Consider the following 25,309-nt stretch of genomic DNA (forward strand, 5'->3'; position numbering starts at 1 on the left):
CCCATTGCACTCCCACGGGGCCTTTTTAAATGCAATCCATAACCCGGATTTGCCAGGAACCCTTCTTACTCCTCCTACTTGCATGTGACACTGGGCTTAGGATCTGCATAGGAAACACACACACAAGCACACACCTACCTTTGTTGCCTGCAGATGCCTCCTTGGCTGTCCCCAAACGGTATCAAACCAACACCCACGGGAAGCTGTAAGCATAGAGGACATGCCTGCACCCCATTGGACTTACCTGTGTGGGTTAAATCCGGGTTATTTGACAACCTATGGCGGTGATGGTTCTGCTCAGGCAGAGCAGTGCTGATGCTCCTCATAAAGCTGTCGCTGCTGTGAAGGTTCTAGGTGACATCACAAATCCCTATGGTTACATACACAACAAAGCTGGGTTGTTGTTGTTTACACTCTGCAAGGCCTGTGGAAGTGAGTGACATCATAGCACTGTAGTTCTGAGGGTTCAAGATGGATGCAACAATCTCCTGTTGCTTCTATGAAGGCCGTAATAGACGACATCACCAAACAGCTCCATAGTCACATACACAGCAAAGGAGAGATGTTGTTTACACCTAGTGATGTCAGTGGTATTGAGTGACATCACAGCACAGTGCTAAGGCTCCTGGGCCTGGACACAGCAGCGGCTGCAATATCTCAACGGAGAATACGTTTATATCTATGTGTGTGTGTGCGCATATATATATATATATATATATATATATATATATATATATATATATATATATTTCTCCGCCGAAATCACTTTTAAACCCATTTCCACCTTTTTTTCCCTTCTCTTCCTCTTACTTTTTTTTCACGTTTTTTTACGTTTTTCTCCTTTTCGCCTCTTTTCTGGGCGTATTATTCTTCTTTTTCTTCTTTTTTTTCGTCTAATGCATACCCCATCAGTGCAGCAATGCTTATTCAATACCGCCAGCAGATGGAGACACTGGGGGATAATTTTCTAAGGATTTATACTGATTTTTCCTGTCTGAATTTGTCGCACAGAAAGTTGCAGGCCAAATATGTGTGACATTTCTGCGACTTTAGCTTCTAGAGCATTTTTACAACATTATACATAGGTGCTGAATACATAAAAAGCGACTGTTCAGCGACAGACAAGTCGCATCGGCTGAAAGTAGGCCAGAATGTCAGTCCATGTTGGAGCAGGTTTAGATACAGTCTAAAGCATAGATCTCAAAGTCTGTGCACAGAATTTAGCAAGGGCCTCGCACCTTCTGATGCATCAGGTAGGTGCACAATAGCATAGCCTAACCCTCTGTACTTTGGTCTATATTGATGCGGGACATAGACAGCCAGCTGATGACCAATCCATTAGTGCAATGGATGGCTGGAAGCATTTGTCTTTGCCTTTGCAATACCACAGAAGCAATGCATGGTCAATGTACAGCAATGACACACCTGTGTGAACAGCCAGGAGACCCCCCCCCCCCCCCCATGTTATGTTACATAGTTACATAGTTAGTACGGTCGAAAAAAGACATATGTCCATCAAGTTCAACCAGGGAATTAAGGGGTAGGGGTGTGGCGCGATATTGGGGAAGGGATGAGATTTTATATTTCTTCATAAGCATTAATCTTATTTTGTCAATTAGGAACATTCAGCACCCACCCGCTATCAAGGCAGCTGCCTATCATGTCATGCCCTACCTGCACAGGTGTGCTGGCTACTCAAATGATCCAATTAAGGAGGCCATTTAGTCAGCAGCAGCAGAAGTCCTGTGCCTGGACGCTCCAACAGGGGCCAGACACAAGCAGAAGCAGAAGCAGCAGAAGCAGCAGCAGCACCACCTTTTGTTTTTTGGCTGCAGCAGCAGCAAGGCCCACAGGGCTGGCTAGCTGGCTAGCCAGCAAGCAGGTAGCAATGAAAGTAGGAATCTTTCTTTTTAACCCTGTAAGGGGGTGGTGCACTGTACCCGAAGATACTGCCATATCGGGTCAATGCATAGGGCGACGGAAGCAAGCTTCGAAATCGGCCCCCGTTCTCAAAAATCCATTTAATATATGGTCCCCAGATAGGGGACGTATCAGATATTAAACTGATAAGAACAGATACTACACTTGATCTTAGCCAAAAGGCCGAGAAGCGATAACCGTGAAAGGGGCGGGCCCAACAAGGTCCCCTTCATGGGCACTATCACTGCTTGCTGTCAGGGAGGCTGCCAGACAATTTTCCATGCACACTCTGGGCTGGGGGGCAGTCAACCACCAGTACACACAGCAGAACCTAAACCCATACCATTATTGCTAAGCAGCAAGACAGGGGCCCATTGCACTCCCACGGGGCCTTTTTAAATGCAATCCATAACCCGGATTTGCCAGGAACCCTTCTTACTCCTCCTACTTGCATGTGACACTGGGCTTAGGATCTGCATAGGAAACACACACACAAGCACACACCTACCTTTGTTGCCTGCAGATGCCTCCTTGGCTGTCCCCAAACGGTATCAAACCAACACCCACGGGAAGCTGTAAGCATAGAGGACATGCCTGCACCCCATTGGACTTACCTGTGTGGGTTAAATCCGGGTTATTTGACAACCTATGGCGGTGATGGTTCTGCTCAGGCAGAGCAGTGCTGATGCTCCTCATAAAGCTGTCGCTGCTGTGAAGGTTCTAGGTGACATCACAAATCCCTATGGTTACATACACAACAAAGCTGGGTTGTTGTTGTTTACACTCTGCAAGGCCTGTGGAAGTGAGTGACATCATAGCACTGTAGTTCTGAGGGTTCAAGATGGATGCAACAATCTCCTGTTGCTTCTATGAAGGCCATAATAGACGACATCACCAAACAGCTCCATAGTCACATACACAGCAAAGGAGAGATGTTGTTTACACCTAGTGATGTCAGTGGTATTGAGTGACATCACAGCACAGTGCTAAGGCTCCTGGGCCTGGACACAGCAGCGGCTGCAATATCTCAACGGAGAATACGTTTATATCTATGTGTGTGTGTGCGCATATATATATATATATATATATATATATATATATATTTCTCCGCCGAAATCACTTTTAAACCCATTTCCACCTTTTTTTCCCTTCTCTTCCTCTTACTTTTTTTTCACGTTTTTTTACGTTTTTCTCCTTTTCGCCTCTTTTCTGGGCGTATTATTCTTCTTTTTCTTCTTTTTTTTTCGTCTAATGCATACCCCATCAGTGCAGCAATGCTTATTCAATACCGCCAGCAGATGGAGACACTGGGGGATAATTTTCTAAGGATTTATACTGATTTTTCCTGTCTGAATTTGTCGCACAGAAAGTTGCAGGCCAAATATGTGTGACATTTCTGCGACTTTAGCTTCTAGAGCATTTTTACAACATTATACATAGGTGCTGAATACATAAAAAGCGACTGTTCAGCGACAGACAAGTCGCATCGGCTGAAAGTAGGCCAGAATGTCAGTCCATGTTGGAGCAGGTTTAGATACAGTCTAAAGCATAGATCTCAAAGTCTGTGCACAGAATTTAGCAAGGGCCTCGCACCTTCTGATGCATCAGGTAGGTGTACAATAGCATAGCCTAACCCTCTGTACTTTGGTCTATATTGATGCGGGACATAGACAGCCAGCTGATGACCAATCCATTAGTGCAATGGATGGCTGGAAGCATTTGTCTTTGCCTTTGCAATACCACAGAAGCAATGCATGGTCAATGTACAGCAATGACACACCTGTGTGAACAGCCAGGAGACCCCCCCCCCCCCCCCCCCCATGTTATGTTACATAGTTACATAGTTAGTACGGTCGAAAAAAGACATATGTCCATCAAGTTCAACCAGGGAATTAAGGGGTAGGGGTGTGGCGCGATATTGGGGAAGGGATGAGATTTTATATTTCTTCATAAGCATTAATCTTATTTTGTCAATTAGGAACATTCAGCACCCACCCGCTATCAAGGCAGCTGCCTATCATGTCATGCCCTACCTGCACAGGTGTGCTGGCTACTCAAATGATCCAATTAAGGAGGCCATTTAGTCAGCAGCAGCAGAAGTCCTGTGCCTGGACGCTCCAACAGGGGCCAGACACAAGCAGAAGCAGAAGCAGCAGAAGCAGCAGCAGCACCACCTTTTGTTTTTTGGCTGCAGCAGCAGCAAGGCCCACAGGGCTGGCTAGCTGGCTAGCCAGCAAGCAGGTAGCAATGAAAGTAGGAATCTTTCTTTTTAACCCTGTAAGGGGGTGGTGCACTGTACCCGAAGATACTGCCATATCGGGTCAATGCATAGGGCGACGGAAGCAAGCTTCGAAATCGGCCCCCGTTCTCAAAAATCCATTTAATATATGGTCCCCAGATAGGGGACGTATCAGATATTAAACTGATAAGAACAGATACTACACTTGATCTTAGCCAAAAGGCCGAGAAGCGATAACCGTGAAAGGGGCGGGCCCAACAAGGTCCCCTTCATGGGCACTATCACTGCTTGCTGTCAGGGAGGCTGCCAGACAATTTTCCATGCACACTCTGGGCTGGGGGGCAGTCAACCACCAGTACACACAGCAGAACCTAAACCCATACCATTATTGCTAAGCAGCAAGACAGGGGCCCATTGCACTCCCACGGGGCCTTTTTAAATGCAATCCATAACCCGGATTTGCCAGGAACCCTTCTTACTCCTCCTACTTGCATGTGACACTGGGCTTAGGATCTGCATAGGAAACACACACACAAGCACACACCTACCTTTGTTGCCTGCAGATGCCTCCTTGGCTGTCCCCAAACGGTATCAAACCAACACCCACGGGAAGCTGTAAGCATAGAGGACATGCCTGCACCCCATTGGACTTACCTGTGTGGGTTAAATCCGGGTTATTTGACAACCTATGGCGGTGATGGTTCTGCTCAGGCAGAGCAGTGCTGATGCTCCTCATAAAGCTGTCGCTGCTGTGAAGGTTCTAGGTGACATCACAAATCCCTATGGTTACATACACAACAAAGCTGGGTTGTTGTTGTTTACACTCTGCAAGGCCTGTGGAAGTGAGTGACATCATAGCACTGTAGTTCTGAGGGTTCAAGATGGATGCAACAATCTCCTGTTGCTTCTATGAAGGCCGTAATAGACGACATCACCAAACAGCTCCATAGTCACATACACAGCAAAGGAGAGATGTTGTTTACACCTAGTGATGTCAGTGGTATTGAGTGACATCACAGCACAGTGCTAAGGCTCCTGGGCCTGGACACAGCAGCGGCTGCAATATCTCAACGGAGAATACGTTTATATCTATGTGTGTGTGTGCGCATATATATATATATATATATATATATATATATATATATATATATATTTCTCCGCCGAAATCACTTTTAAACCCATTTCCACCTTTTTTTCCCTTCTCTTCCTCTTACTTTTTTTTCACGTTTTTTTACGTTTTTCTCCTTTTCGCCTCTTTTCTGGGCGTATTATTCTTCTTTTTCTTCTTTTTTTTCGTCTAATGCATACCCCATCAGTGCAGCAATGCTTATTCAATACCGCCAGCAGATGGAGACACTGGGGGATAATTTTCTAAGGATTTATACTGATTTTTCCTGTCTGAATTTGTCGCACAGAAAGTTGCAGGCAAAATATGTGTGACATTTCTGCGACTTTAGCTTCTAGAGCATTTTTACAACATTATACATAGGTGCTGAATACATAAAAAGCGACTGTTCAGCGACAGACAAGTCGCATCGGCTGAAAGTAGGCCAGAATGTCAGTCCATGTTGGAGCAGGTTTAGATACAGTCTAAAGCATAGATCTCAAAGTCTGTGCACAGAATTTAGCAAGGGCCTCGCACCTTCTGATGCATCAGGTAGGTGCACAATAGCATAGCCTAACCCTCTGTACTTTGGTCTATATTGATGCGGGACATAGACAGCCAGCTGATGACCAATCCATTAGTGCAATGGATGGCTGGAAGCATTTGTCTTTGCCTTTGCAATACCACAGAAGCAATGCATGGTCAATGTACAGCAATGACACACCTGTGTGAACAGCCAGGAGACCCCCCCCCCCCCCCATGTTATGTTACATAGTTACATAGTTAGTACGGTCGAAAAAAGACATATGTCCATCAAGTTCAACCAGGGAATTAAGGGGTAGGGGTGTGGCGCGATATTGGGGAAGGGATGAGATTTTATATTTCTTCATAAGCATTAATCTTATTTTGTCAATTAGGAACATTCAGCACCCACCCGCTATCAAGGCAGCTGCCTATCATGTCATGCCCTACCTGCACAGGTGTGCTGGCTACTCAAATGATCCAATTAAGGAGGCCATTTAGTCAGCAGCAGCAGAAGTCCTGTGCCTGGACGCTCCAACAGGGGCCAGACACAAGCAGAAGCAGAAGCAGCAGAAGCAGCAGCAGCACCACCTTTTGTTTTTTGGCTGCAGCAGCAGCAAGGCCCACAGGGCTGGCTAGCTGGCTAGCCAGCAAGCAGGTAGCAATGAAAGTAGGAATCTTTCTTTTTAACCCTGTAAGGGGGTGGTGCACTGTACCCGAAGATACTGCCATATCGGGTCAATGCATAGGGCGACGGAAGCAAGCTTCGAAATCGGCCCCCGTTCTCAAAAATCCATTTAATATATGGTCCCCAGATAGGGGACGTATCAGATATTAAACTGATAAGAACAGATACTACACTTGATCTTAGCCAAAAGGCCGAGAAGCGATAACAGTGAAAGGGGCGGGCCCAACAAGGTCCCCTTCATGGGCACTATCACTGCTTGCTGTCAGGGAGGCTGCCAGACAATTTTCCATGCACACTCTGGGCTGGGGGGCAGTCAACCACCAGTACACACAGCAGAACCTAAACCCATACCATTATTGCTAAGCAGCAAGACAGGGGCCCATTGCACTCCCACGGGGCCTTTTTAAATGCAATCCATAACCCGGATTTGCCAGGAACCCTTCTTACTCCTCCTACTTGCATGTGACACTGGGCTTAGGATCTGCATAGGAAACACACACACAAGCACACACCTACCTTTGTTGCCTGCAGATGCCTCCTTGGCTGTCCCTAAACGGTATCAAACCAACACCCACGGGAAGCTGTAAGCATAGAGGACATGCCTGCACCCCATTGGACTTACCTGTGTGGGTTAAATCCGGGTTATTTGACAACCTATGGCGGTGATGGTTCTGCTCAGGCAGAGCAGTGCTGATGCTCCTCATAAAGCTGTCGCTGCTGTGAAGGTTCTAGGTGACATCACAAATCCCTATGGTTACATACACAACAAAGCTGGGTTGTTGTTGTTTACACTCTGCAAGGCCTGTGGAAGTGAGTGACATCATAGCACTGTAGTTCTGAGGGTTCAAGATGGATGCAACAATCTCCTGTTGCTTCTATGAAGGCCGTAATAGACAACATCACCAAACAGCTCCATAGTCACATACACAGCAAAGGAGAGATGTTGTTTACACCTAGTGATGTCAGTGGTATTGAGTGACATCACAGCACAGTGCTAAGGCTCCTGGGCCTGGACACAGCAGCGGCTGCAATATCTCAACGGAGAATACGTTTATATCTATGTGTGTGTGTGCGCATATATATATATATATATATATATATATATATATATATATATATTTCTCCGCCGAAATCACTTTTAAACCCATTTCCGCCTTTTTTTCCCTTCTCTTCCTCTTACTTTTTTTTCAAGTTTTTTTACGTTTTTCTCCTTTTCGCCTCTTTTCTGGGCGTATTATTCTTCTTTTTCTTCTTTTTTTTCGTCTAATGCATACCCCATCAGTGCAGCAATGCTTATTCAATACCGCCAGCAGATGGAGACACTGGGGGATAATTTTCTAAGGATTTATACTGATTTTTCCTGTCTGAATTTGTCGCACAGAAAGTTGCAGGCCAAATATGTGTGACATTTCTGCGACTTTAGCTTCTAGAGCATTTTTACAACATTATACATAGGTGCTGAATACATAAAAAGCGACTGTTCAGCGACAGACAAGTCGCATCGGCTGAAAGTAGGCCAGAATGTCAGTCCATGTTGGAGCAGGTTTAGATACAGTCTAAAGCATAGATCTCAAAGTCTGTGCACAGAATTTAGCAAGGGCCTCGCACCTTCTGATGCATCAGGTAGGTGCACAATAGCATAGCCTAACCCTCTGTACTTTGGTCTATATTGATGCGGGACATAGACAGCCAGCTGATGACCAATCCATTAGTGCAATGGATGGCTGGAAGCATTTGTCTTTGCCTTTGCAATACCACAGAAGCAATGCATGGTCAATGTACAGCAATGACACACCTGTGTGAACAGCCAGGAGACCCCCCCCCCCCCCCCCCCCATGTTATGTTACATAGTTACATAGTTAGTACGGTCGAAAAAAGACATATGTCCATCAAGTTCAACCAGGGAATTAAGGGGTAGGGGTGTGGCGCGATATTGGGGAAGGGATGAGATTTTATATTTCTTCATAAGCATTAATCTTATTTTGTCAATTAGGAACATTCAGCACCCACCCGCTATCAAGGCAGCTGCCTATCATGTCATGCCCTACCTGCACAGGTGTGCTGGCTACTCAAATGATCCAATTAAGGAGGCCATTTAGTCAGCAGCAGCAGAAGTCCTGTGCCTGGACGCTCCAACAGGGGCCAGACACAAGCAGAAGCAGAAGCAGCAGAAGCAGCAGCAGCAGCACCACCTTTTGTTTTTTGGCTGCAGCAGCAGCAAGGCCCACAGGGCTGGCTAGCTAGCAAGCAGGTAGCAATGAAAGTAGGAATCTTTCTTTTTAACCCTGTAAGGGGGTGGTGCACTGTACCCGAAGATACTGCCATGTCGGGTCAATGCATAGGGCGACGGAAGCAAGCTTCGAAATCGGCCCCCGTTCTCAAAAATCCATTTAATATATGGTCCCCAGATAGGGGACGTATCAGATATTAAACTGATAAGAACAGATACTACACTTGATCTTAGCCAAAAGGCCGAGAAGCGATAACCGTGAAAGGGGCGGGCCCAACAAGGTCCCCTTCATGGGCACTATCACTGCTTGCTGTCAGGGAGGCTGCCAGACAATTTTCCATGCACACTCTGGGCTGGGGGGCAGTCAACCACCAGTACACACAGCAGAACCTAAACCCATACCATTATTGCTAAGCAGCAAGACAGGGGCCCATTGCACTCCCACGGGGCCTTTTTAAATGCAATCCATAACCCGGATTTGCCAGGAACCCTTCTTACTCCTCCTACTTGCATGTGACACTGGGCTTAGGATCTGCATAGGAAACACACACACAAGCACACACCTACCTTTGTTGCCTGCAGATGCCTCCTTGGCTGTCCCCAAACGGTATCAAACCAACACCCACGGGAAGCTGTAAGCATAGAGGACATGCCTGCACCCCATTGGACTTACCTGTGTGGGTTAAATCCGGGTTATTTGACAACCTATGGCGGTGATGGTTCTGCTCAGGCAGAGCAGTGCTGATGCTCCTCATAAAGCTGTCGCTGCTGTGAAGGTTCTAGGTGACATCACAAATCCCTATGGTTACATACACAACAAAGCTGGGTTGTTGTTGTTTACACTCTGCAAGGCCTGTGGAAGTGAGTGACATCATAGCACTGTAGTTCTGAGGGTTCAAGATGGATGCAACAATCTCCTGTTGCTTCTATGAAGGCCGTAATAGACGACATCACCAAACAGCTCCATAGTCACATACACAGCAAAGGAGAGATGTTGTTTACACCTAGTGATGTCAGTGGTATTGAGTGACATCACAGCACAGTGCTAAGGCTCCTGGGACTGGACACAGCAGCGGCTGCAATATCTCAACGGAGAATACGTTTATATCTATGTGTGTGTGTGCGCATATATATATATATATATATATATATATATATATATATATATATATTTCTCCGCCGAAATCACTTTTAAACCCATTTCCACCTTTTTTTCCCTTCTCTTCCTCTTACTTTTTTTTCACGTTTTTTTACGTTTTTCTCCTTTTCGCCTCTTTTCTGGGCGTATTATTCTTCTTTTTCTTCTTTTTTTTCGTCTAATGCATACCCCATCAGTGCAGCAATGCTTATTCAATACCGCCAGCAGATGGAGACACTGGGGGATAATTTTCTAAGGATTTATACTGATTTTTCCTGTCTGAATTTGTCGCACAGAAAGTTGCAGGCCAAATATGTGTGACATTTCTGCGACTTTAGCTTCTAGAGCATTTTTACAACATTATACATAGGTGCTGAATACATAAAAAGCGACTGTTCAGCGACAGACAAGTCGCATCGGCTGAAAGTAGGCCAGAATGTCAGTCCATGTTGGAGCAGGTTTAGATACAGTCTAAAGCATAGATCTCAAAGTCTGTGCACAGAATTTAGCAAGGGCCTCGCACCTTCTGATGCATCAGGTAGGTGCACAATAGCATAGCCTAACCCTCTGTACTTTGGTCTATATTGATGCAGGACATAGACAGCCAGCTGATGACCAATCCATTAGTGCAATGGATGGCTGGAAGCATTTGTCTTTGCCTTTGCAATACCACAGAAGCAATGCATGGTCAATGTACAGCAATGACACACCTGTGTGAACAGCCAGGAGACCCCCCCCCCCCCCCCCATGTTATGTTACATAGTTACATAGTTAGTACGGTCGAAAAAAGACATATGTCCATCAAGTTCAACCAGGGAATTAAGGGGTAGGGGTGTGGCGCGATATTGGGGAAGGGATGAGATTTTATATTTCTTCATAAGCATTAATCTTATTTTGTCAATTAGGAACATTCAGCACCCACCCGCTATCAAGGCAGCTGCCTATCATGTCATGCCCTACCTGCACAGGTGTGCTGGCTACTCAAATGATCCAATTAAGGAGGCCATTTAGTCAGCAGTAGCAGAAGTCCTGTGCCTGGACGCTCCAACAGGGGCCAGACACAAGCAGAAGCAGAAGCAGCAGAAGCAGCAGCAGCACCACCTTTTGTTTTTTGGCTGCAGCAGCAGCAAGGCCCACAGGGCTGGCTAGCTGGCTAGCCAGCAAGCAGGTAGCAATGAAAGTAGGAATCTTTCTTTTTAACCCTGTAAGGGGGTGGTGCACTGTACCCGAAGATACTGCCATATCGGGTCAATGCATAGGGCGACGGAAGCAAGCTTCGAAATCGGCCCCCGTTCTCAAAAATCCATTTAATATATGGTCCCCAGATAGGGGACGTATCAGATATTAAACTGATAAGAACAGATACTACACTTGATCTTAGCCAAAAGGCCGAGAAGCGATAACCGTGAAAGGGGCGGGCCCAACAAGGTCCCCTTCATGGGCACTATCACTGCTTGCTGTCAGGGAGGCTGCCAGACAATTTTCCATGCACACTCTGGGCTGGGGGGCAGTCAACCACCAGTACACACAGCAGAACCTAAACCCATACCATTATTGCTAAGCAGCAAGACAGGGGCCCATTGCACTCCCACGGGGCCTTTTTAAATGCAATCCATAACCCGGATTTGCCAGGAACCCTTCTTACTCCTCCTACTTGCATGTGACACTGGGCTTAGGATCTGCATAGGAAACACACACACAAGCACACACCTACCTTTGTTGCCTGCAGATGCCTCCTTGGCTGTCCCCAAACGGTATCAAACCAACACCCACGGGAAGCTGTAAGCATAGAGGACATGCCTGCACCCCATTGGACTTACCTGTGTGGGTTAAATCCGGGTTATTTGACAACCTATGGCGGTGATGGTTCTGCTCAGGCAGAGCAGTGCTGATGCTCCTCATAAAGCTGTCGCTGCTGTGAAGGTTCTAGGTGACATCACAAATCCCTATGGTTACATACACAACAAAGCTGGGTTGTTGTTGTTTACACTCTGCAAGGCCTGTGGAAGTGAGTGACATCATAGCACTGTAGTTCTGAGGGTTCAAGATGGATGCAACAATCTCCTGTTGCTTCTATGAAGGCCGTAATAGACGACATCACCAAACAGCTCCATAGTCACATACACAGCAAAGGAGAGATGTTGTTTACACCTAGTGATGTCAGTGGTATTGAGTGACATCACAGCACAGTGCTAAGGCTCCTGGGCCTGGACACAGCAGCGGCTGCAATATCTCAACGGAGAATACGTTTATATCTATGTGTGTGTGTGCGCATATATATATATATATATATATATATATATATATATATATATATATATATATTTCTCCGCCGAAATCACTTTTAAACCCATTTCCACCTTTTTTTCCCTTCTCTTCCTCTTACTTTTTTTTCACGTTTTTTTTACGTTTTTCTCCTTTTCGCCTCTTTTCTGGGCGTATTATTCTTCTTTTTCTTCTTTTTTTTCGTCTAATGCATACCCCATCAGTGCAGCAATGCTTATTCAATACCGCCAGCAGATGGAGACACTGGGGGATAATTTTCTAAGGATTTATACTGATTTTTCCTGTCTGAATTTGTCGCACAGAAAGTTGCAGGCCAAATATGTGTGACATTTCTGCGACTTTAGCTTCTAGAGCATTTTTACAACATTATACATAGGTGCTGAATACATAAAAAGCGACTGTTCAGCGACAGACAAGTCGCATCGGCTGAAAGTAGGCCAGAATGTCAGTCCATGTTGGAGCAGGTTTAGATACAGTCTAAAGTATAGATCTCAAAGTCTGTGCACAGAATTTAGCAAGGGCCTCGCACCTTCTGATGCATCAGGTAGGTGCACAATAGCATAGCCTAACCCTCTGTACTTTGGTCTATATTGATGCGGGACATAGACAGCCAGCTGATGACCAATCCATTAGTGCAATGGATGGCTGGAAGCATTTGTCTTTGCCTTTGCAATACCACAGAAGCAATGCATGGTCAATGTACAGCAATGACACACCTGTGTGAACAGCCAGGAGACCCCCCCCCCCCCCCCATGTTATGTTACATAGTTACATAGTTAGTACGGTCGAAAAAAGACATATGTCCATCAAGTTCAACCAGGGAATTAAGGGGTAGGGGTGTGGCGCGATATTGGGGAAGGGATGAGATTTTATATTTCTTCATAAGCATTAATCTTATTTTGTCAATTAGGAACATTCAGCACCCACCCGCTATCAAGGCAGCTGCCTATCATGTCATGCCCTACCTGCACAGGTGTGCTGGCTACTCAAATGATCCAATTAAGGAGGCCATTTAGTCAGCAGCAGCAGAAGTCCTGTGCCTGGACGCTCCAACAGGGGCCAGACACAAGCAGAAGCAGAAGCAGCAGAAGCAGCAGCAGCACCACCTTTTGTTTTTTGGCTGCAGCAGCAGCAAGGCCCACAGGGCTGGCTAGCTGGCTAGCCAGCAAGCAGGTAGCAATGAAAGTAGGAATCTTTCTTTTTAACCCTGTAAGGGGGTGGTGCACTGTACCCGAAGATACTGCCATATCGGGTCAATGCATAGGGCGACGGAAGCAAGCTTCGAAATCGGCCCCCGTTCTCAAAAATCCATTTAATATATGGTCCCCAGATAGGGGACGTATCAGATATTAAACTGATAAGAACAGATACTACACTTGATCTTAGCCAAAAGGCCGAGAAGCGATAACCGTGAAAGGGGCGGGCCCAACAAGGTCCCCTTCATGGGCACTATCACTGCTTGCTGTCAGGGAGGCTGCCAGACAATTTTCCATGCACACTCTGGGCTGGGGGGCAGTCAACCACCAGTACACACAGCAGAACCTAAACCCATACCATTATTGCTAAGCAGCAAGACAGGGGCCCATTGCACTCCCACGGGGCCTTTTTAAATGCAATCCATAACCCGGATTTGCCAGGAACCCTTCTTACTCCTCCTACTTGCATGTGACACTGGGCTTAGGATCTGCATAGGAAACACACACACAAGCACACACCTACCTTTGTTGCCTGCAGATGCCTCCTTGGCTGTCCCCAAACGGTATCAAACCAACACCCACGGGAAGCTGTAAGCATAGAGGACATGCCTGCACCCCATTGGACTTACCTGTGTGGGTTAAATCCGGGTTATTTGACAACCTATGGCGGTGATGGTTCTGCTCAGGCAGAGCAGTGCTGATGCTCCTCATAAAGCTGTCGCTGCTGTGAAGGTTCTAGGTGACATCACAAATCCCTATGGTTACATACACAACAAAGCTGGGTTGTTGTTGTTTACACTCTGCAAGGCCTGTGGAAGTGAGTGACATCATAGCACTGTAGTTCTGAGGGTTCAAGATGGATGCAACAATCTCCTGTTGCTTCTATGAAGGCCGTAATAGACGACATCACCAAACAGCTCCATAGTCACATACACAGCAAAGGAGAGATGTTGTTTACACCTAGTGATGTCAGTGGTATTGAGTGACATCACAGCACAGTGCTAAGGCTCCTGGGCCTGGACACAGCAGCGGCTGCAATATCTCAACGGAGAATACGTTTTTATCTATGTGTGTGTGTGCGCATATATATATATATATATATATATATATATATATATATATATATATTTCTCCGCCGAAATCACTTTTAAACCCATTTCCACCTTTTTTTCCCTTCTCTTCCTCTTACTTTTTTTTCACGTTTTTTTACGTTTTTCTCCTTTTCGCCTCTTTTCTGGGCGTATTATTCTTCTTTTTCTTCTTTTTTTTCGTCTAATGCATACCCCATCAGTGCAGCAATGCTTATTCAATACCGCCAGCAGATGGAGACACTGGGGGATAATTTTCTAAGGATTTATACTGATTTTTCCTGTCTGAATTTGTCGCACAGAAAGTTGCAGGCCAAATATGTGTGACATTTCTGCGACTTTAGCTTCTAGAGCATTTTTACAACATTATACATAGGTGCTGAATACATAAAAAGCGACTGTTCAGCGACAGACAAGTCGCATCGGCTGAAAGTAGGCCAGAATGTCAGTCCATGTTGGAGCAGGTTTAGATACAGTCTAAAGCATAGATCTCAAAGTCTGTGCACAGAATTTAGCAAGGGCCTCGCACCTTCTGATGCATCAGGTAGGTGCACAATAGCATAGCCTAACCCTCTGTACTTTGGTCTATATTGATGCGGGACATAGACAGCCAGCTGATGACCAATCCATTAGTGCAATGGATGGCTGGAAGCATTTGTCTTTGCCTTTGCAATACCACAGAAGCAATGCATGGTCAATGTACAGCAATGACACACCTGTGTGAACAGCCAGGAGACCCCCCCCCCCCCCCCCCCCCCATGTTATGTTACATAGTTACATAGTTAGTACGGTCGAAAAAAGACATATGTCCATCAAGTTCAACCAGGGAATTAAGGGGTAGGGGTGTGGCGCGATATTGGGGAAGGGATGAGATTTTATATTTCTTCATAAGCATTAATCTTATTTTGTCAATTAGGAACATTCAGCACCCACCCGCTATCAAGGCAGCTGCCTATCATGTCATGCCCTACCTGCACAGGTGTGCTGGCTACTCAAATGATCCAATTAAGGAGGCCATTTAGTCAGCAGCAGCAGAAGTCCTGTGCCTGGACGCTCCAACAGGGGCCAGACACAAGCAGAAGCAGAAGCAGCAGAAGCAGCAGCAGCACCACCTTTTGTTTTTTGGCTGCAGCAGCAGCAAGGCCCACAGGGCTGGCTAGCTGGCTAGCCAGCAAGCAGGTAGCAATGAAAGTAGGAATCTTTCTTTTTAACCCTGTAAGGGGGTGGTGCACTGTACCCGAAGATACTGCCATATCGGGTCAATGCATAGGGCGACGGAAGCAAGCTTCGAAATCGGCCCCCGTTCTCAAAAATCCATTTAATATATGGTCCCCAGATAGGGGACGTATCAGATATTAAACTGATAAGAACAGATACTACACTTGATCTTAGCCAAAAGGCCGAGAAGCGATAACCGTGAAAGGGGCGGGCCCAACAAGGTCCCCTTCATGGGCACTATCACTGCTTGCTGTCAGGGAGGCTGCCAGACAATTTTCCATGCACACTCTGGGCTGGGGGGCAGTCAACCACCAGTACACACAGCAGAACCTAAACCCATACCATTATTGCTAAGCAGCAAGACAGGGGCCCATTGCACTCCCACGGGGCCTTTTTAAATGCAATCCATAACCCGGATTTGCCAGGAACCCTTCTTACTCCTCCTACTTGCATGTGACACTGGGCTTAGGATCTGCATAGGAAACACACACACAAGCACACACCTACCTTTGTTGCCTGCAGATGCCTCCTTGGCTGTCCCCAAACGGTATCAAACCAACACCCACGGGAAGCTGTAAGCATAGAGGACATGCCTGCACCCCATTGGACTTACCTGTGTGGGTTAAATCCGGGTTATTTGACAACCTATGGCGGTGATGGTTCTGCTCAGGCAGAGCAGTGCTGATGCTCCTCATAAAGCTGTCGCTGCTGTGAAGGTTCTAGGTGACATCACAAATCCCTATGGTTACATACACAACAAAGCTGGGTTGTTGTTGTTTACACTCTGCAAGGCCTGTGGAAGTGAGTGACATCATAGCACTGTAGTTCTGAGGGTTCAAGATGGATGCAACAATCTCCTGTTGCTTCTATGAAGGCCGTAATAGACGACATCACCAAACAGCTCCATAGTCACATACACAGCAAAGGAGAGATGTTGTTTACACCTAGTGATGTCAGTGGTATTGAGTGACATCACAGCACAGTGCTAAGGCTCCTGGGCCTGGACACAGCAGCGGCTGCAATATCTCAACGGAGAATACGTTTATATCTATGTGTGTGTGTGCGCATATATATATATATATATATATATATATATATATATATATATATATATATTTCTCCGCCGAAATCACTTTTAAACCCATTTCCACCTTTTTTTCCCTTCTCTTCCTCTTACTTTTTTTTCACGTTTTTTTACGTTTTTCTCCTTTTCGCCTCTTTTCTGGGCGTATTATTCTTCTTTTTCTTCTTTTTTTTCGTCTAATGCATACCCCATCAGTGCAGCAATGCTTATTCAATACCGCCAGCAGATGGAGACACTGGGGGATAATTTTCTAAGGATTTATACTGATTTTTCCTGTCTGAATTTGTCGCACAGAAAGTTGCAGGCCAAATATGTGTGACATTTCTGCGACTTTAGCTTCTAGAGCATTTTTACAACATTATACATAGGTGCTGAATACATAAAAAGCGACTGTTCAGCGACAGACAAGTCGCATCGGCTGAAAGTAGGCCAGAATGTCAGTCCATGTTGGAGCAGGTTTAGATACAGTCTAAAGCATAGATCTCAAAGTCTGTGCACAGAATTTAGCAAGGGCCTCGCACCTTCTGATGCATCAGGTAGGTGCACAATAGCATAGCCTAACCCTCTGTACTTTGGTCTATATTGATGCGGGACATAGACAGCCAGCTGATGACCAATCCATTAGTGCAATGGATGGCTGGAAGCATTTGTCTTTGCCTTTGCAATACCACAGAAGCAATGCATGGTCAATGTACAGCAATGACACACCTGTGTGAACAGCCAGGAGACCCCCCCCCCCCCCCCCCATGTTATGTTACATAGTTACATAGTTAGTACGGTCGAAAAAAGACATATGTCCATCAAGTTCAACCAGGGAATTAAGGGGTAGGGGTGTGGCGCGATATTGGGGAAGGGATGAGATTTTATATTTCTTCATAAGCATTTTTTTAATTATTTTGTCAATTAGGAACATTCAGCACCCACCCGCTATCAAGGCAGCTGCCTATCATGTCATGCCCTACCTGCACAGGTGTGCTGGCTACTCAAATGATCCAATTAAGGAGGCCATTTAGTCAGCAGCAGCAGAAGTCCTGTGCCTGGACGCTCCAACAGGGGCCAGACACAAGCAGAAGCAGAAGCAGCAGAAGCAGCAGCAGCACCACCTTTTGTTTTTTGGCTGCAGCAGCAGCAAGGCCCACAGGGCTGGCTAGCTGGCTAGCCAGCAAGCAGGTAGCAATGAAAGTAGGAATCTTTCTTTTTAACCCTGTAAGGGGGTGGTGCACTGTACCCGAAGATACTGCCATATCGGGTCAATGCATAGGGCGACGGAAGCAAGCTTCGAAATCGGCCCCCGTTCTCAAAAATCCATTTAATATATGGTCCCCAGATAGGGGACGTATCAGATATTAAACTGATAAGAACAGATACTACACTTGATCTTAGCCAAAAGGCCGAGAAGCGATAACCGTGAAAGGGGCGGGCCCAACAAGGTCCCCTTCATGGGCACTATCACTGCTTGCTGTCAGGGAGGCTGCCAGACAATTTTCCATGCACACTCTGGGCTGGGGGGCAGTCAACCACCAGTACACACAGCAGAACCTAAACCCATACCATTATTGCTAAGCAGCAAGACAGGGGCCCATTGCACTCCCACGGGGCCTTTTTAAATGCAATCCATAACCCGGATTTGCCAGGAACCCTTCTTACTCCTCCTACTTGCATGTGACACTGGGCTTAGGATCTGCATAGGAAACACACACACAAGCACACACCTACCTTTGTTGCCTGCAGATGCCTCCTTGGCTGTCCCCAAACGGTATCAAACCAACACCCACGGGAAGCTGTAAGCATAGAGGACATGCCTGCACCCCATTGGACTTACCTGTGTGGGTTAAATCCGGGTTATTTGACAACCTATGGCGGTGATGGTTCTGCTCAGGCAGAGCAGTGCTGATGCTCCTCATAAAGCTGTCGCTGCTGTGAAGGTTCTAGGTGACATCACAAATCCCTATGGTTACATACACAACAAAGCTGGGTTGTTGTTGTTTACACTCTGCAAGGCCTGTGGAAGTGAGTGACATCATAGCACTGTAGTTCTGAGGGTTCAAGATGGATGCAACAATCTCCTGTTGCTTCTATGAAGGCCGTAATAGACGACATCACCAAACAGCTCCATAGTCACATACACAGCAAAGGAGAGATGTTGTTTACACCTAGTGATGTCAGTGGTATTGAGTGACATCACAGCACAGTGCTAAGGCTCCTGGGCCTGGACACAGCAGCGGCTGCAATATCTCAACGGAGAATACGTTTATATCTATGTGTGTGTGTGCGCATATATATATATATATATATATATATATATATATATATATATATATATATATTTCTCCGCCGAAATCACTTTTAAACCCATTTCCACCTTTTTTTCCCTTCTCTTCCTCTTACTTTTTTTTCACGTTTTTTTTACGTTTTTCTCCTTTTCGCCTCTTTTCTGGGCGTATTATTCTTCTTTTTCTTCTTTTTTTTCGTCTAATGCATACCCCATCAGTGCAGCAATGCTTATTCAATACCGCCAGCAGATGGAGACACTGGGGGATAATTTTCTAAGGATTTATACTGATTTTTCCTGTCTGAATTTGTCGCACAGAAAGTTGCAGGCCAAATATGTGTGACATTTCTGCGACTTTAGCTTCTAGAGCATTTTTACAACATTATACATAGGTGCTGAATACATAAAAAGCGACTGTTCAGCGACAGACAAGTCGCATCGGCTGAAAGTAGGCCAGAATGTCAGTCCATGTTGGAGCAGGTTTAGATACAGTCTAAAGCATAGATCTCAAAGTCTGTGCACAGAATTTAGCAAGGGCCTCGCACCTTCTGATGCATCAGGTAGGTGCACAATAGCATAGCCTAACCCTCTGTACTTTGGTCTATATTGATGCGGGACATAGACAGCCAGCTGATGACCAATCCATTAGTGCAATGGATGGCTGGAAGCATTTGTCTTTGCCTTTGCAATACCACAGAAGCAATGCATGGTCAATGTACAGCAATGACACACCTGTGTGAACAGCCAGGAGACCCCCCCCCCCCCCCATGTTATGTTACATAGTTACATAGTTAGTACGGTCGAAAAAAGACATATGTCCATCAAGTTCAACCAGGGAATTAAGGGGTAGGGGTGTGGCGCGATATTGGGGAAGGGATGAGATTTTATATTTCTTCATAAGCATTAATCTTATTTTGTCAATTAGGAACATTCAGCACCCACCCGCTATCAAGGCAGCTGCCTATCATGTCATGCCCTACCTGCACAGGTGTGCTGGCTACTCAAATGATCCAATTAAGGAGGCCATTTAGTCAGCAGCAGCAGAAGTCCTGTGCCTGGACGCTCCAACAGGGGCCAGACACAAGCAGAAGCAGAAGCAGCAGAAGCAGCAGCAGCAGCACCACCTTTTGTTTTTTGGCTGCAGCAGCAGCAAGGCCCACAGGGCTGGCTAGCTGGCTAGCCAGCAAGCAGGTAGCAATGAAAGTAGGAATCTTTCTTTTTAACCCTGTAAGGGGGTGGTGCACTGTACCCGAAGATACTGCCATATCGGGTCAATGCATAGGGCGACGGAAGCAAGCTTCGAAATCGGCCCCCGTTCTCAAAAATCCATTTAATATATGGTCCCCAGATAGGGGACGTATCAGATATTAAACTGATAAGAACAGATACTACACTTGATCTTAGCCAAAAGGCCGAGAAGCGATAACCGTGAAAGGGGCGGGCCCAACAAGGTCCCCTTCATGGGCACTATCACTGCTTGCTGTCAGGGAGGCTGCCAGACAATTTTCCATGCACACTCTGGGCTGGGGGGCAGTCAACCACCAGTACACACAGCAGAACCTAAACCCATACCATTATTGCTAAGCAGCAAGACAGGGGCCCATTGCACTCCCACGGGGCCTTTTTAAATGCAATCCATAACCCGGATTTGCCAGGAACCCTTCTTACTCCTCCTACTTGCATGTGACACTGGGCTTAGGATCTGCATAGGAAACACACACACAAGCACACACCTACCTTTGTTGCCTGCAGATGCCTCCTTGGCTGTCCCCAAACGGTATCAAACCAACACCCACGGGAAGCTGTAAGCATAGAGGACATGCCTGCACCCCATTGGACTTACCTGTGTGGGTTAAATCCGGGTTATTTGACAACCTATGGCGGTGATGGTTCTGCTCAGGCAGAGCAGTGCTGATGCTCCTCATAAAGCTGTCGCTGCTGTGAAGGTTCTAGGTGACATCACAAATCCCTATGGTTACATACACAACAAAGCTGGGTTGTTGTTGTTTACACTCTGCAAGGCCTGTGGAAGTGAGTGACATCATAGCACTGTAGTTCTGAGGGTTCAAGATGGATGCAACAATCTCCTGTTGCTTCTATGAAGGCCGTAATAGACGACATCACCAAACAGCTCCATAGTCACATACACAGCAAAGGAGAGATGTTGTTTACACCTAGTGATGTCAGTGGTATTGAGTGACATCACAGCACAGTGCTAAGGCTCCTGGGCCTGGACACAGCAGCGGCTGCAATATCTCAACGGAGAATACGTTTATATCTATGTGTGTGTGTGCGCATATATATATATATATATATATATATATATATATATATATATATTTCTCCGCCGAAATCACTTTTAAACCCATTTCCACCTTTTTTTCCCTTCTCTTCCTCTTACTTTTTTTTCACGTTTTTTTACGTTTTTCTCCTTTTCGCCTCTTTTCTGGGCGTATTATTCTTCTTTTTCTTCTTTTTTTTCGTCTAATGCATACCCCATCAGTGCAGCAATGCTTATTCAATACCGCCAGCAGATGGAGACACTGGGGGATAATTTTCTAAGGATTTATACTGATTTTTCCTGTCTGAATTTGTCGCACAGAAAGTTGCAGGCCAAATATGTGTGACATTTCTGCGACTTTAGCTTCTAGAGCATTTTTACAACATTATACATAGGTGCTGAATACATAAAAAGCGACTGTTCAGCGACAGACAAGTCGCATCGGCTGAAAGTAGGCCAGAATGTCAGTCCATGTTGGAGCAGGTTTAGATACAGTCTAAAGTATAGATCTCAAAGTCTGTGCACAGAATTTAGCAAGGGCCTCGCACCTTCTGATGCATCAGGTAGGTGCACAATAGCATAGCCTAACCCTCTGTACTTTGGTCTATATTGATGCGGGACATAGACAGCCAGCTGATGACCAATCCATTAGTGCAATGGATGGCTGGAAGCATTTGTCTTTGCCTTTGCAATACCACAGAAGCAATGCATGGTCAATGTACAGCAATGACACACCTGTGTGAACAGCCAGGAGACCCCCCCCCCCCCCCCCCCATGTTATGTTACATAGTTACATAGTTAGTACGGTCGAAAAAAGACATATGTCCATCAAGTTCAACCAGGGAATTAAGGGGTAGGGGTGTGGCGCGATATTGGGGAAGGGATGAGATTTTATATTTCTTCATAAGCATTAATCTTATTTTGTCAATTAGGAACATTCAGCACCCACCCGCTATCAAGGCAGCTGCCTATCATGTCATGCCCTACCTGCACAGGTGTGCTGGCTACTCAAATGATCCAATTAAGGAGGCCATTTAGTCAGCAGCAGCAGAAGTCCTGTGCCTGGATGCTCCAACAGGGGCCAGACACAAGCAGAAGCAGAAGCAGCAGAAGCAGCAGCAGCACCACCTTTTGTTTTTTGGCTGCAGCAGCAGCAAGGCCCACAGGGCTGGCTAGCTGGCTAGCCAGCAAGCAGGTAGCAATGAAAGTAGGAATCTTTCTTTTTAACCCTGTAAGGGGGTGGTGCACTGTACCCGAAGATACTGCCATATCGGGTCAATGCATAGGGCGACGGAAGCAAGCTTCGAAATCGGCCCCCGTTCTCAAAAATCCATTTAATATATGGTCCCCAGATAGGGGACGTATCAGATATTAAACTGATAAGAACAGATACTACACTTGATCTTAGCCAAAAGGCCGAGAAGCGATAACCGTGAAAGGGGCGGGCCCAACAAGGTCCCCTTCATGGGCACTATCACTGCTTGCTGTCAGGGAGGCTGCCAGACAATTTTCCATGCACACTCTGGGCTGGGGGGCAGTCAACCACCAGTACACACAGCAGAACCTAAACCCATACCATTATTGCTAAGCAGCAAGACAGGGGCCCATTGCACTCCCACGGGGCCTTTTTAAATGCAATCCATAACCCGGATTTGCCAGGAACCCTTCTTACTCCTCCTACTTGCATGTGACACTGGGCTTAGGATCTGCATAGGAAACACACACACAAGCACACACCTACCTTTGTTGCCTGCAGATGCCTCCTTGGCTGTCCCCAAACGGTATCAAACCAACACCCACGGGAAGCTGTAAGCATAGAGGACATGCCTGCACCCCATTGGACTTACCTGTGTGGGTTAAATCCGGGTTATTTGACAACCTATGGCGGTGATGGTTCTGCTCAGGCAGAGCAGTGCTGATGCTCCTCATAAAGCTGTCGCTGCTGTGAAGGTTCTAGGTGACATCACAAATCCCTATGGTTACATACACAACAAAGCTGGGTTGTTGTTGTTTACACTCTGCAAGGCCTGTGGAAGTGAGTGACATCATAGCACTGTAGTTCTGAGGGTTCAAGATGGATGCAACAATCTCCTGTTGCTTCTATGAAGGCCGTAATAGACGACATCACCAAACAGCTCCATAGTCACATACACAGCAAAGGAGAGATGTTGTTTACACCTAGTGATGTCAGTGGTATTGAGTGACATCACAGCACAGTGCTAAGGCTCCTGGGCCTGGACACAGCAGCGGCTGCAATATCTCAACGGAGAATACGTTTATATCTATGTGTGTGTGTGCGCATATATATATATATATATATATATATATATATATTTCTCCGCCGAAATCACTTTTAAACCCATTTCCACCTTTTTTTCCCTTCTCTTCCTCTTACTTTTTTTTCACGTTTTTTTACGTTTTTCTCCTTTTCGCCTCTTTTCTGGGCGTATTATTCTTCTTTTTCTTCTTTTTTTTCGTCTAATGCATACCCCATCAGTGCAGCAATGCTTATTCAATACCGCCAGCAGATGGAGACACTGGGGGATAATTTTCTAAGGATTTATACTGATTTTTCCTGTCTGAATTTGTCGCACAGAAAGTTGCAGGCCAAATATGTGTGACATTTCTGCGACTTTAGCTTCTAGAGCATTTTTACAACATTATACATAGGTGCTGAATACATAAAAAGCGACTGTTCAGCGACAGACAAGTTGCATCGGCTGAAAGTAGGCCAGAATGTCAGTCCATGTTGGAGCAGGTTTAGATACAGTCTAAAGCATAGATCTCAAAGTCTGTGCACAGAATTTAGCAAGGGCCTCGCACCTTCTGATGCATCAGGTAGGTGCACAATAGCATAGCCTAACCCTCTGTACTTTGGTCTATATTGATGCGGGACATAGACAGCCAGCTGATGACCAATCCATTAGTGCAATGGATGGCTGGAAGCATTTGTCTTTGCCTTTGCAATACCACAGAAGCAATGCATGGTCAATGTACAGCAATGACACACCTGTGTGAACAGCCAGGAGACCCCCCCCCCCCCATGTTATGTTACATAGTTACATAGTTAGTACGGTCGAAAAAAGACATATGTCCATCAAGTTCAACCAGGGAATTAAGGGGTAGGGGTGTGGCGCGATATTGGGGAAGGGATGAGATTTTATATTTCTTCATAAGCATTAATCTTATTTTGTCAATTAGGAACATTCAGCACCCACCCGCTATCAAGGCAGCTGCCTATCATGTCATGCCCTACCTGCACAGGTGTGCTGGCTACTCAAATGATCCAATTAAGGAGGCCATTTAGTCAGCAGCAGCAGAAGTCCTGTGCCTGGACGCTCCAACAGGGGCCAGACACAAGCAGAAGCAGAAGCAGCAGAAGCAGCAGCAGCACCACCTTTTGTTTTTTGGCTGCAGCAGCAGCAAGGCCCACAGGGCTGGCTAGCTGGCTAGCCAGCAAGCAGGTAGCAATGAAAGTAGGAATCTTTCTTTTTAACCCTGTAAGGGGGTGGTGCACTGTACCCGAAGATACTGCCATATCGGGTCAATGCATAGGGCGACGGAAGCAAGCTTCGAAATCGGCCCCCGTTCTCAAAAATCCATTTAATATATGGTCCCCAGATAGGGGACGTATCAGATATTAAACTGATAAGAACAGATACTACACTTGATCTTAGCCAAAAGGCCGAGAAGCGATAACCGTGAAAGGGGCGGGCCCAACAAGGTCCCCTTCATGGGCACTATCACTGCTTGCTGTCAGGGAGGCTGCCAGACAATTTTCCATGCACACTCTGGGCTGGGGGGCAGTCAACCACCAGTACACACAGCAGAACCTAAACCCATACCATTATTGCTAAGCAGCAAGACAGGGGCCCATTGCACTCCCACGGGGCCTTTTTAAATGCAATCCATAACCCGGATTTGCCAGGAACCCTTCTTACTCCTCCTACTTGCATGTGACACTGGGCTTAGGATCTGCATAGGAAACACACACACAAGCACACACCTACCTTTGTTGCCTGCAGATGCCTCCTTGGCTGTC

The 25,309-nt window shown here is 46.2% G+C and overlaps 11 non-coding genes across 11 annotated transcripts; all 11 read right to left on the minus strand.

The window, feature by feature from the left end:
* Positions 1–1,924: 1,924 nt before the first annotated feature.
* LOC130299521 (U2 spliceosomal RNA) lies at positions 1,925–2,115 on the minus strand. Its single transcript, XR_008850632.1, has one exon. It is a non-coding gene; the product is annotated as a U2 spliceosomal RNA (small nuclear RNA).
* A 2,088-nt stretch (positions 2,116–4,203) lies between these two features.
* On the minus strand, positions 4,204–4,394 carry LOC130299522 (U2 spliceosomal RNA). Its single transcript, XR_008850633.1, has one exon. It is a non-coding gene; the product is annotated as a U2 spliceosomal RNA (small nuclear RNA).
* Positions 4,395–6,486: 2,092 nt separating this feature from the next.
* On the minus strand, positions 6,487–6,677 carry LOC130299523 (U2 spliceosomal RNA). The gene has a single exon (XR_008850634.1). It is a non-coding gene; the product is annotated as a U2 spliceosomal RNA (small nuclear RNA).
* Positions 6,678–8,767: 2,090 nt separating this feature from the next.
* LOC130299561 (U2 spliceosomal RNA) lies at positions 8,768–8,958 on the minus strand. The gene has a single exon (XR_008850670.1). It is a non-coding gene; the product is annotated as a U2 spliceosomal RNA (small nuclear RNA).
* Positions 8,959–11,052: 2,094 nt separating this feature from the next.
* On the minus strand, positions 11,053–11,243 carry LOC130299524 (U2 spliceosomal RNA). The gene has a single exon (XR_008850635.1). It is a non-coding gene; the product is annotated as a U2 spliceosomal RNA (small nuclear RNA).
* A 2,100-nt stretch (positions 11,244–13,343) lies between these two features.
* Positions 13,344–13,534, minus strand: LOC130299525 (U2 spliceosomal RNA). Its single transcript, XR_008850636.1, has one exon. It is a non-coding gene; the product is annotated as a U2 spliceosomal RNA (small nuclear RNA).
* Positions 13,535–15,633: 2,099 nt separating this feature from the next.
* Positions 15,634–15,824, minus strand: LOC130299526 (U2 spliceosomal RNA). The gene has a single exon (XR_008850637.1). It is a non-coding gene; the product is annotated as a U2 spliceosomal RNA (small nuclear RNA).
* A 2,102-nt stretch (positions 15,825–17,926) lies between these two features.
* LOC130299527 (U2 spliceosomal RNA) lies at positions 17,927–18,117 on the minus strand. Its single transcript, XR_008850638.1, has one exon. It is a non-coding gene; the product is annotated as a U2 spliceosomal RNA (small nuclear RNA).
* Positions 18,118–20,219: 2,102 nt separating this feature from the next.
* LOC130299529 (U2 spliceosomal RNA) lies at positions 20,220–20,410 on the minus strand. The gene has a single exon (XR_008850639.1). It is a non-coding gene; the product is annotated as a U2 spliceosomal RNA (small nuclear RNA).
* A 2,094-nt stretch (positions 20,411–22,504) lies between these two features.
* On the minus strand, positions 22,505–22,695 carry LOC130299530 (U2 spliceosomal RNA). Its single transcript, XR_008850640.1, has one exon. It is a non-coding gene; the product is annotated as a U2 spliceosomal RNA (small nuclear RNA).
* A 2,078-nt stretch (positions 22,696–24,773) lies between these two features.
* Positions 24,774–24,964, minus strand: LOC130299532 (U2 spliceosomal RNA). The gene has a single exon (XR_008850642.1). It is a non-coding gene; the product is annotated as a U2 spliceosomal RNA (small nuclear RNA).
* Positions 24,965–25,309: the final 345 nt, after the last annotated feature.

Source organism: Hyla sarda, unplaced genomic scaffold, assembly GCF_029499605.1.
Source record: "Hyla sarda isolate aHylSar1 unplaced genomic scaffold, aHylSar1.hap1 scaffold_1056, whole genome shotgun sequence".
Classification (NCBI taxonomy): Eukaryota; Metazoa; Chordata; class Amphibia; order Anura; family Hylidae; genus Hyla; species Hyla sarda.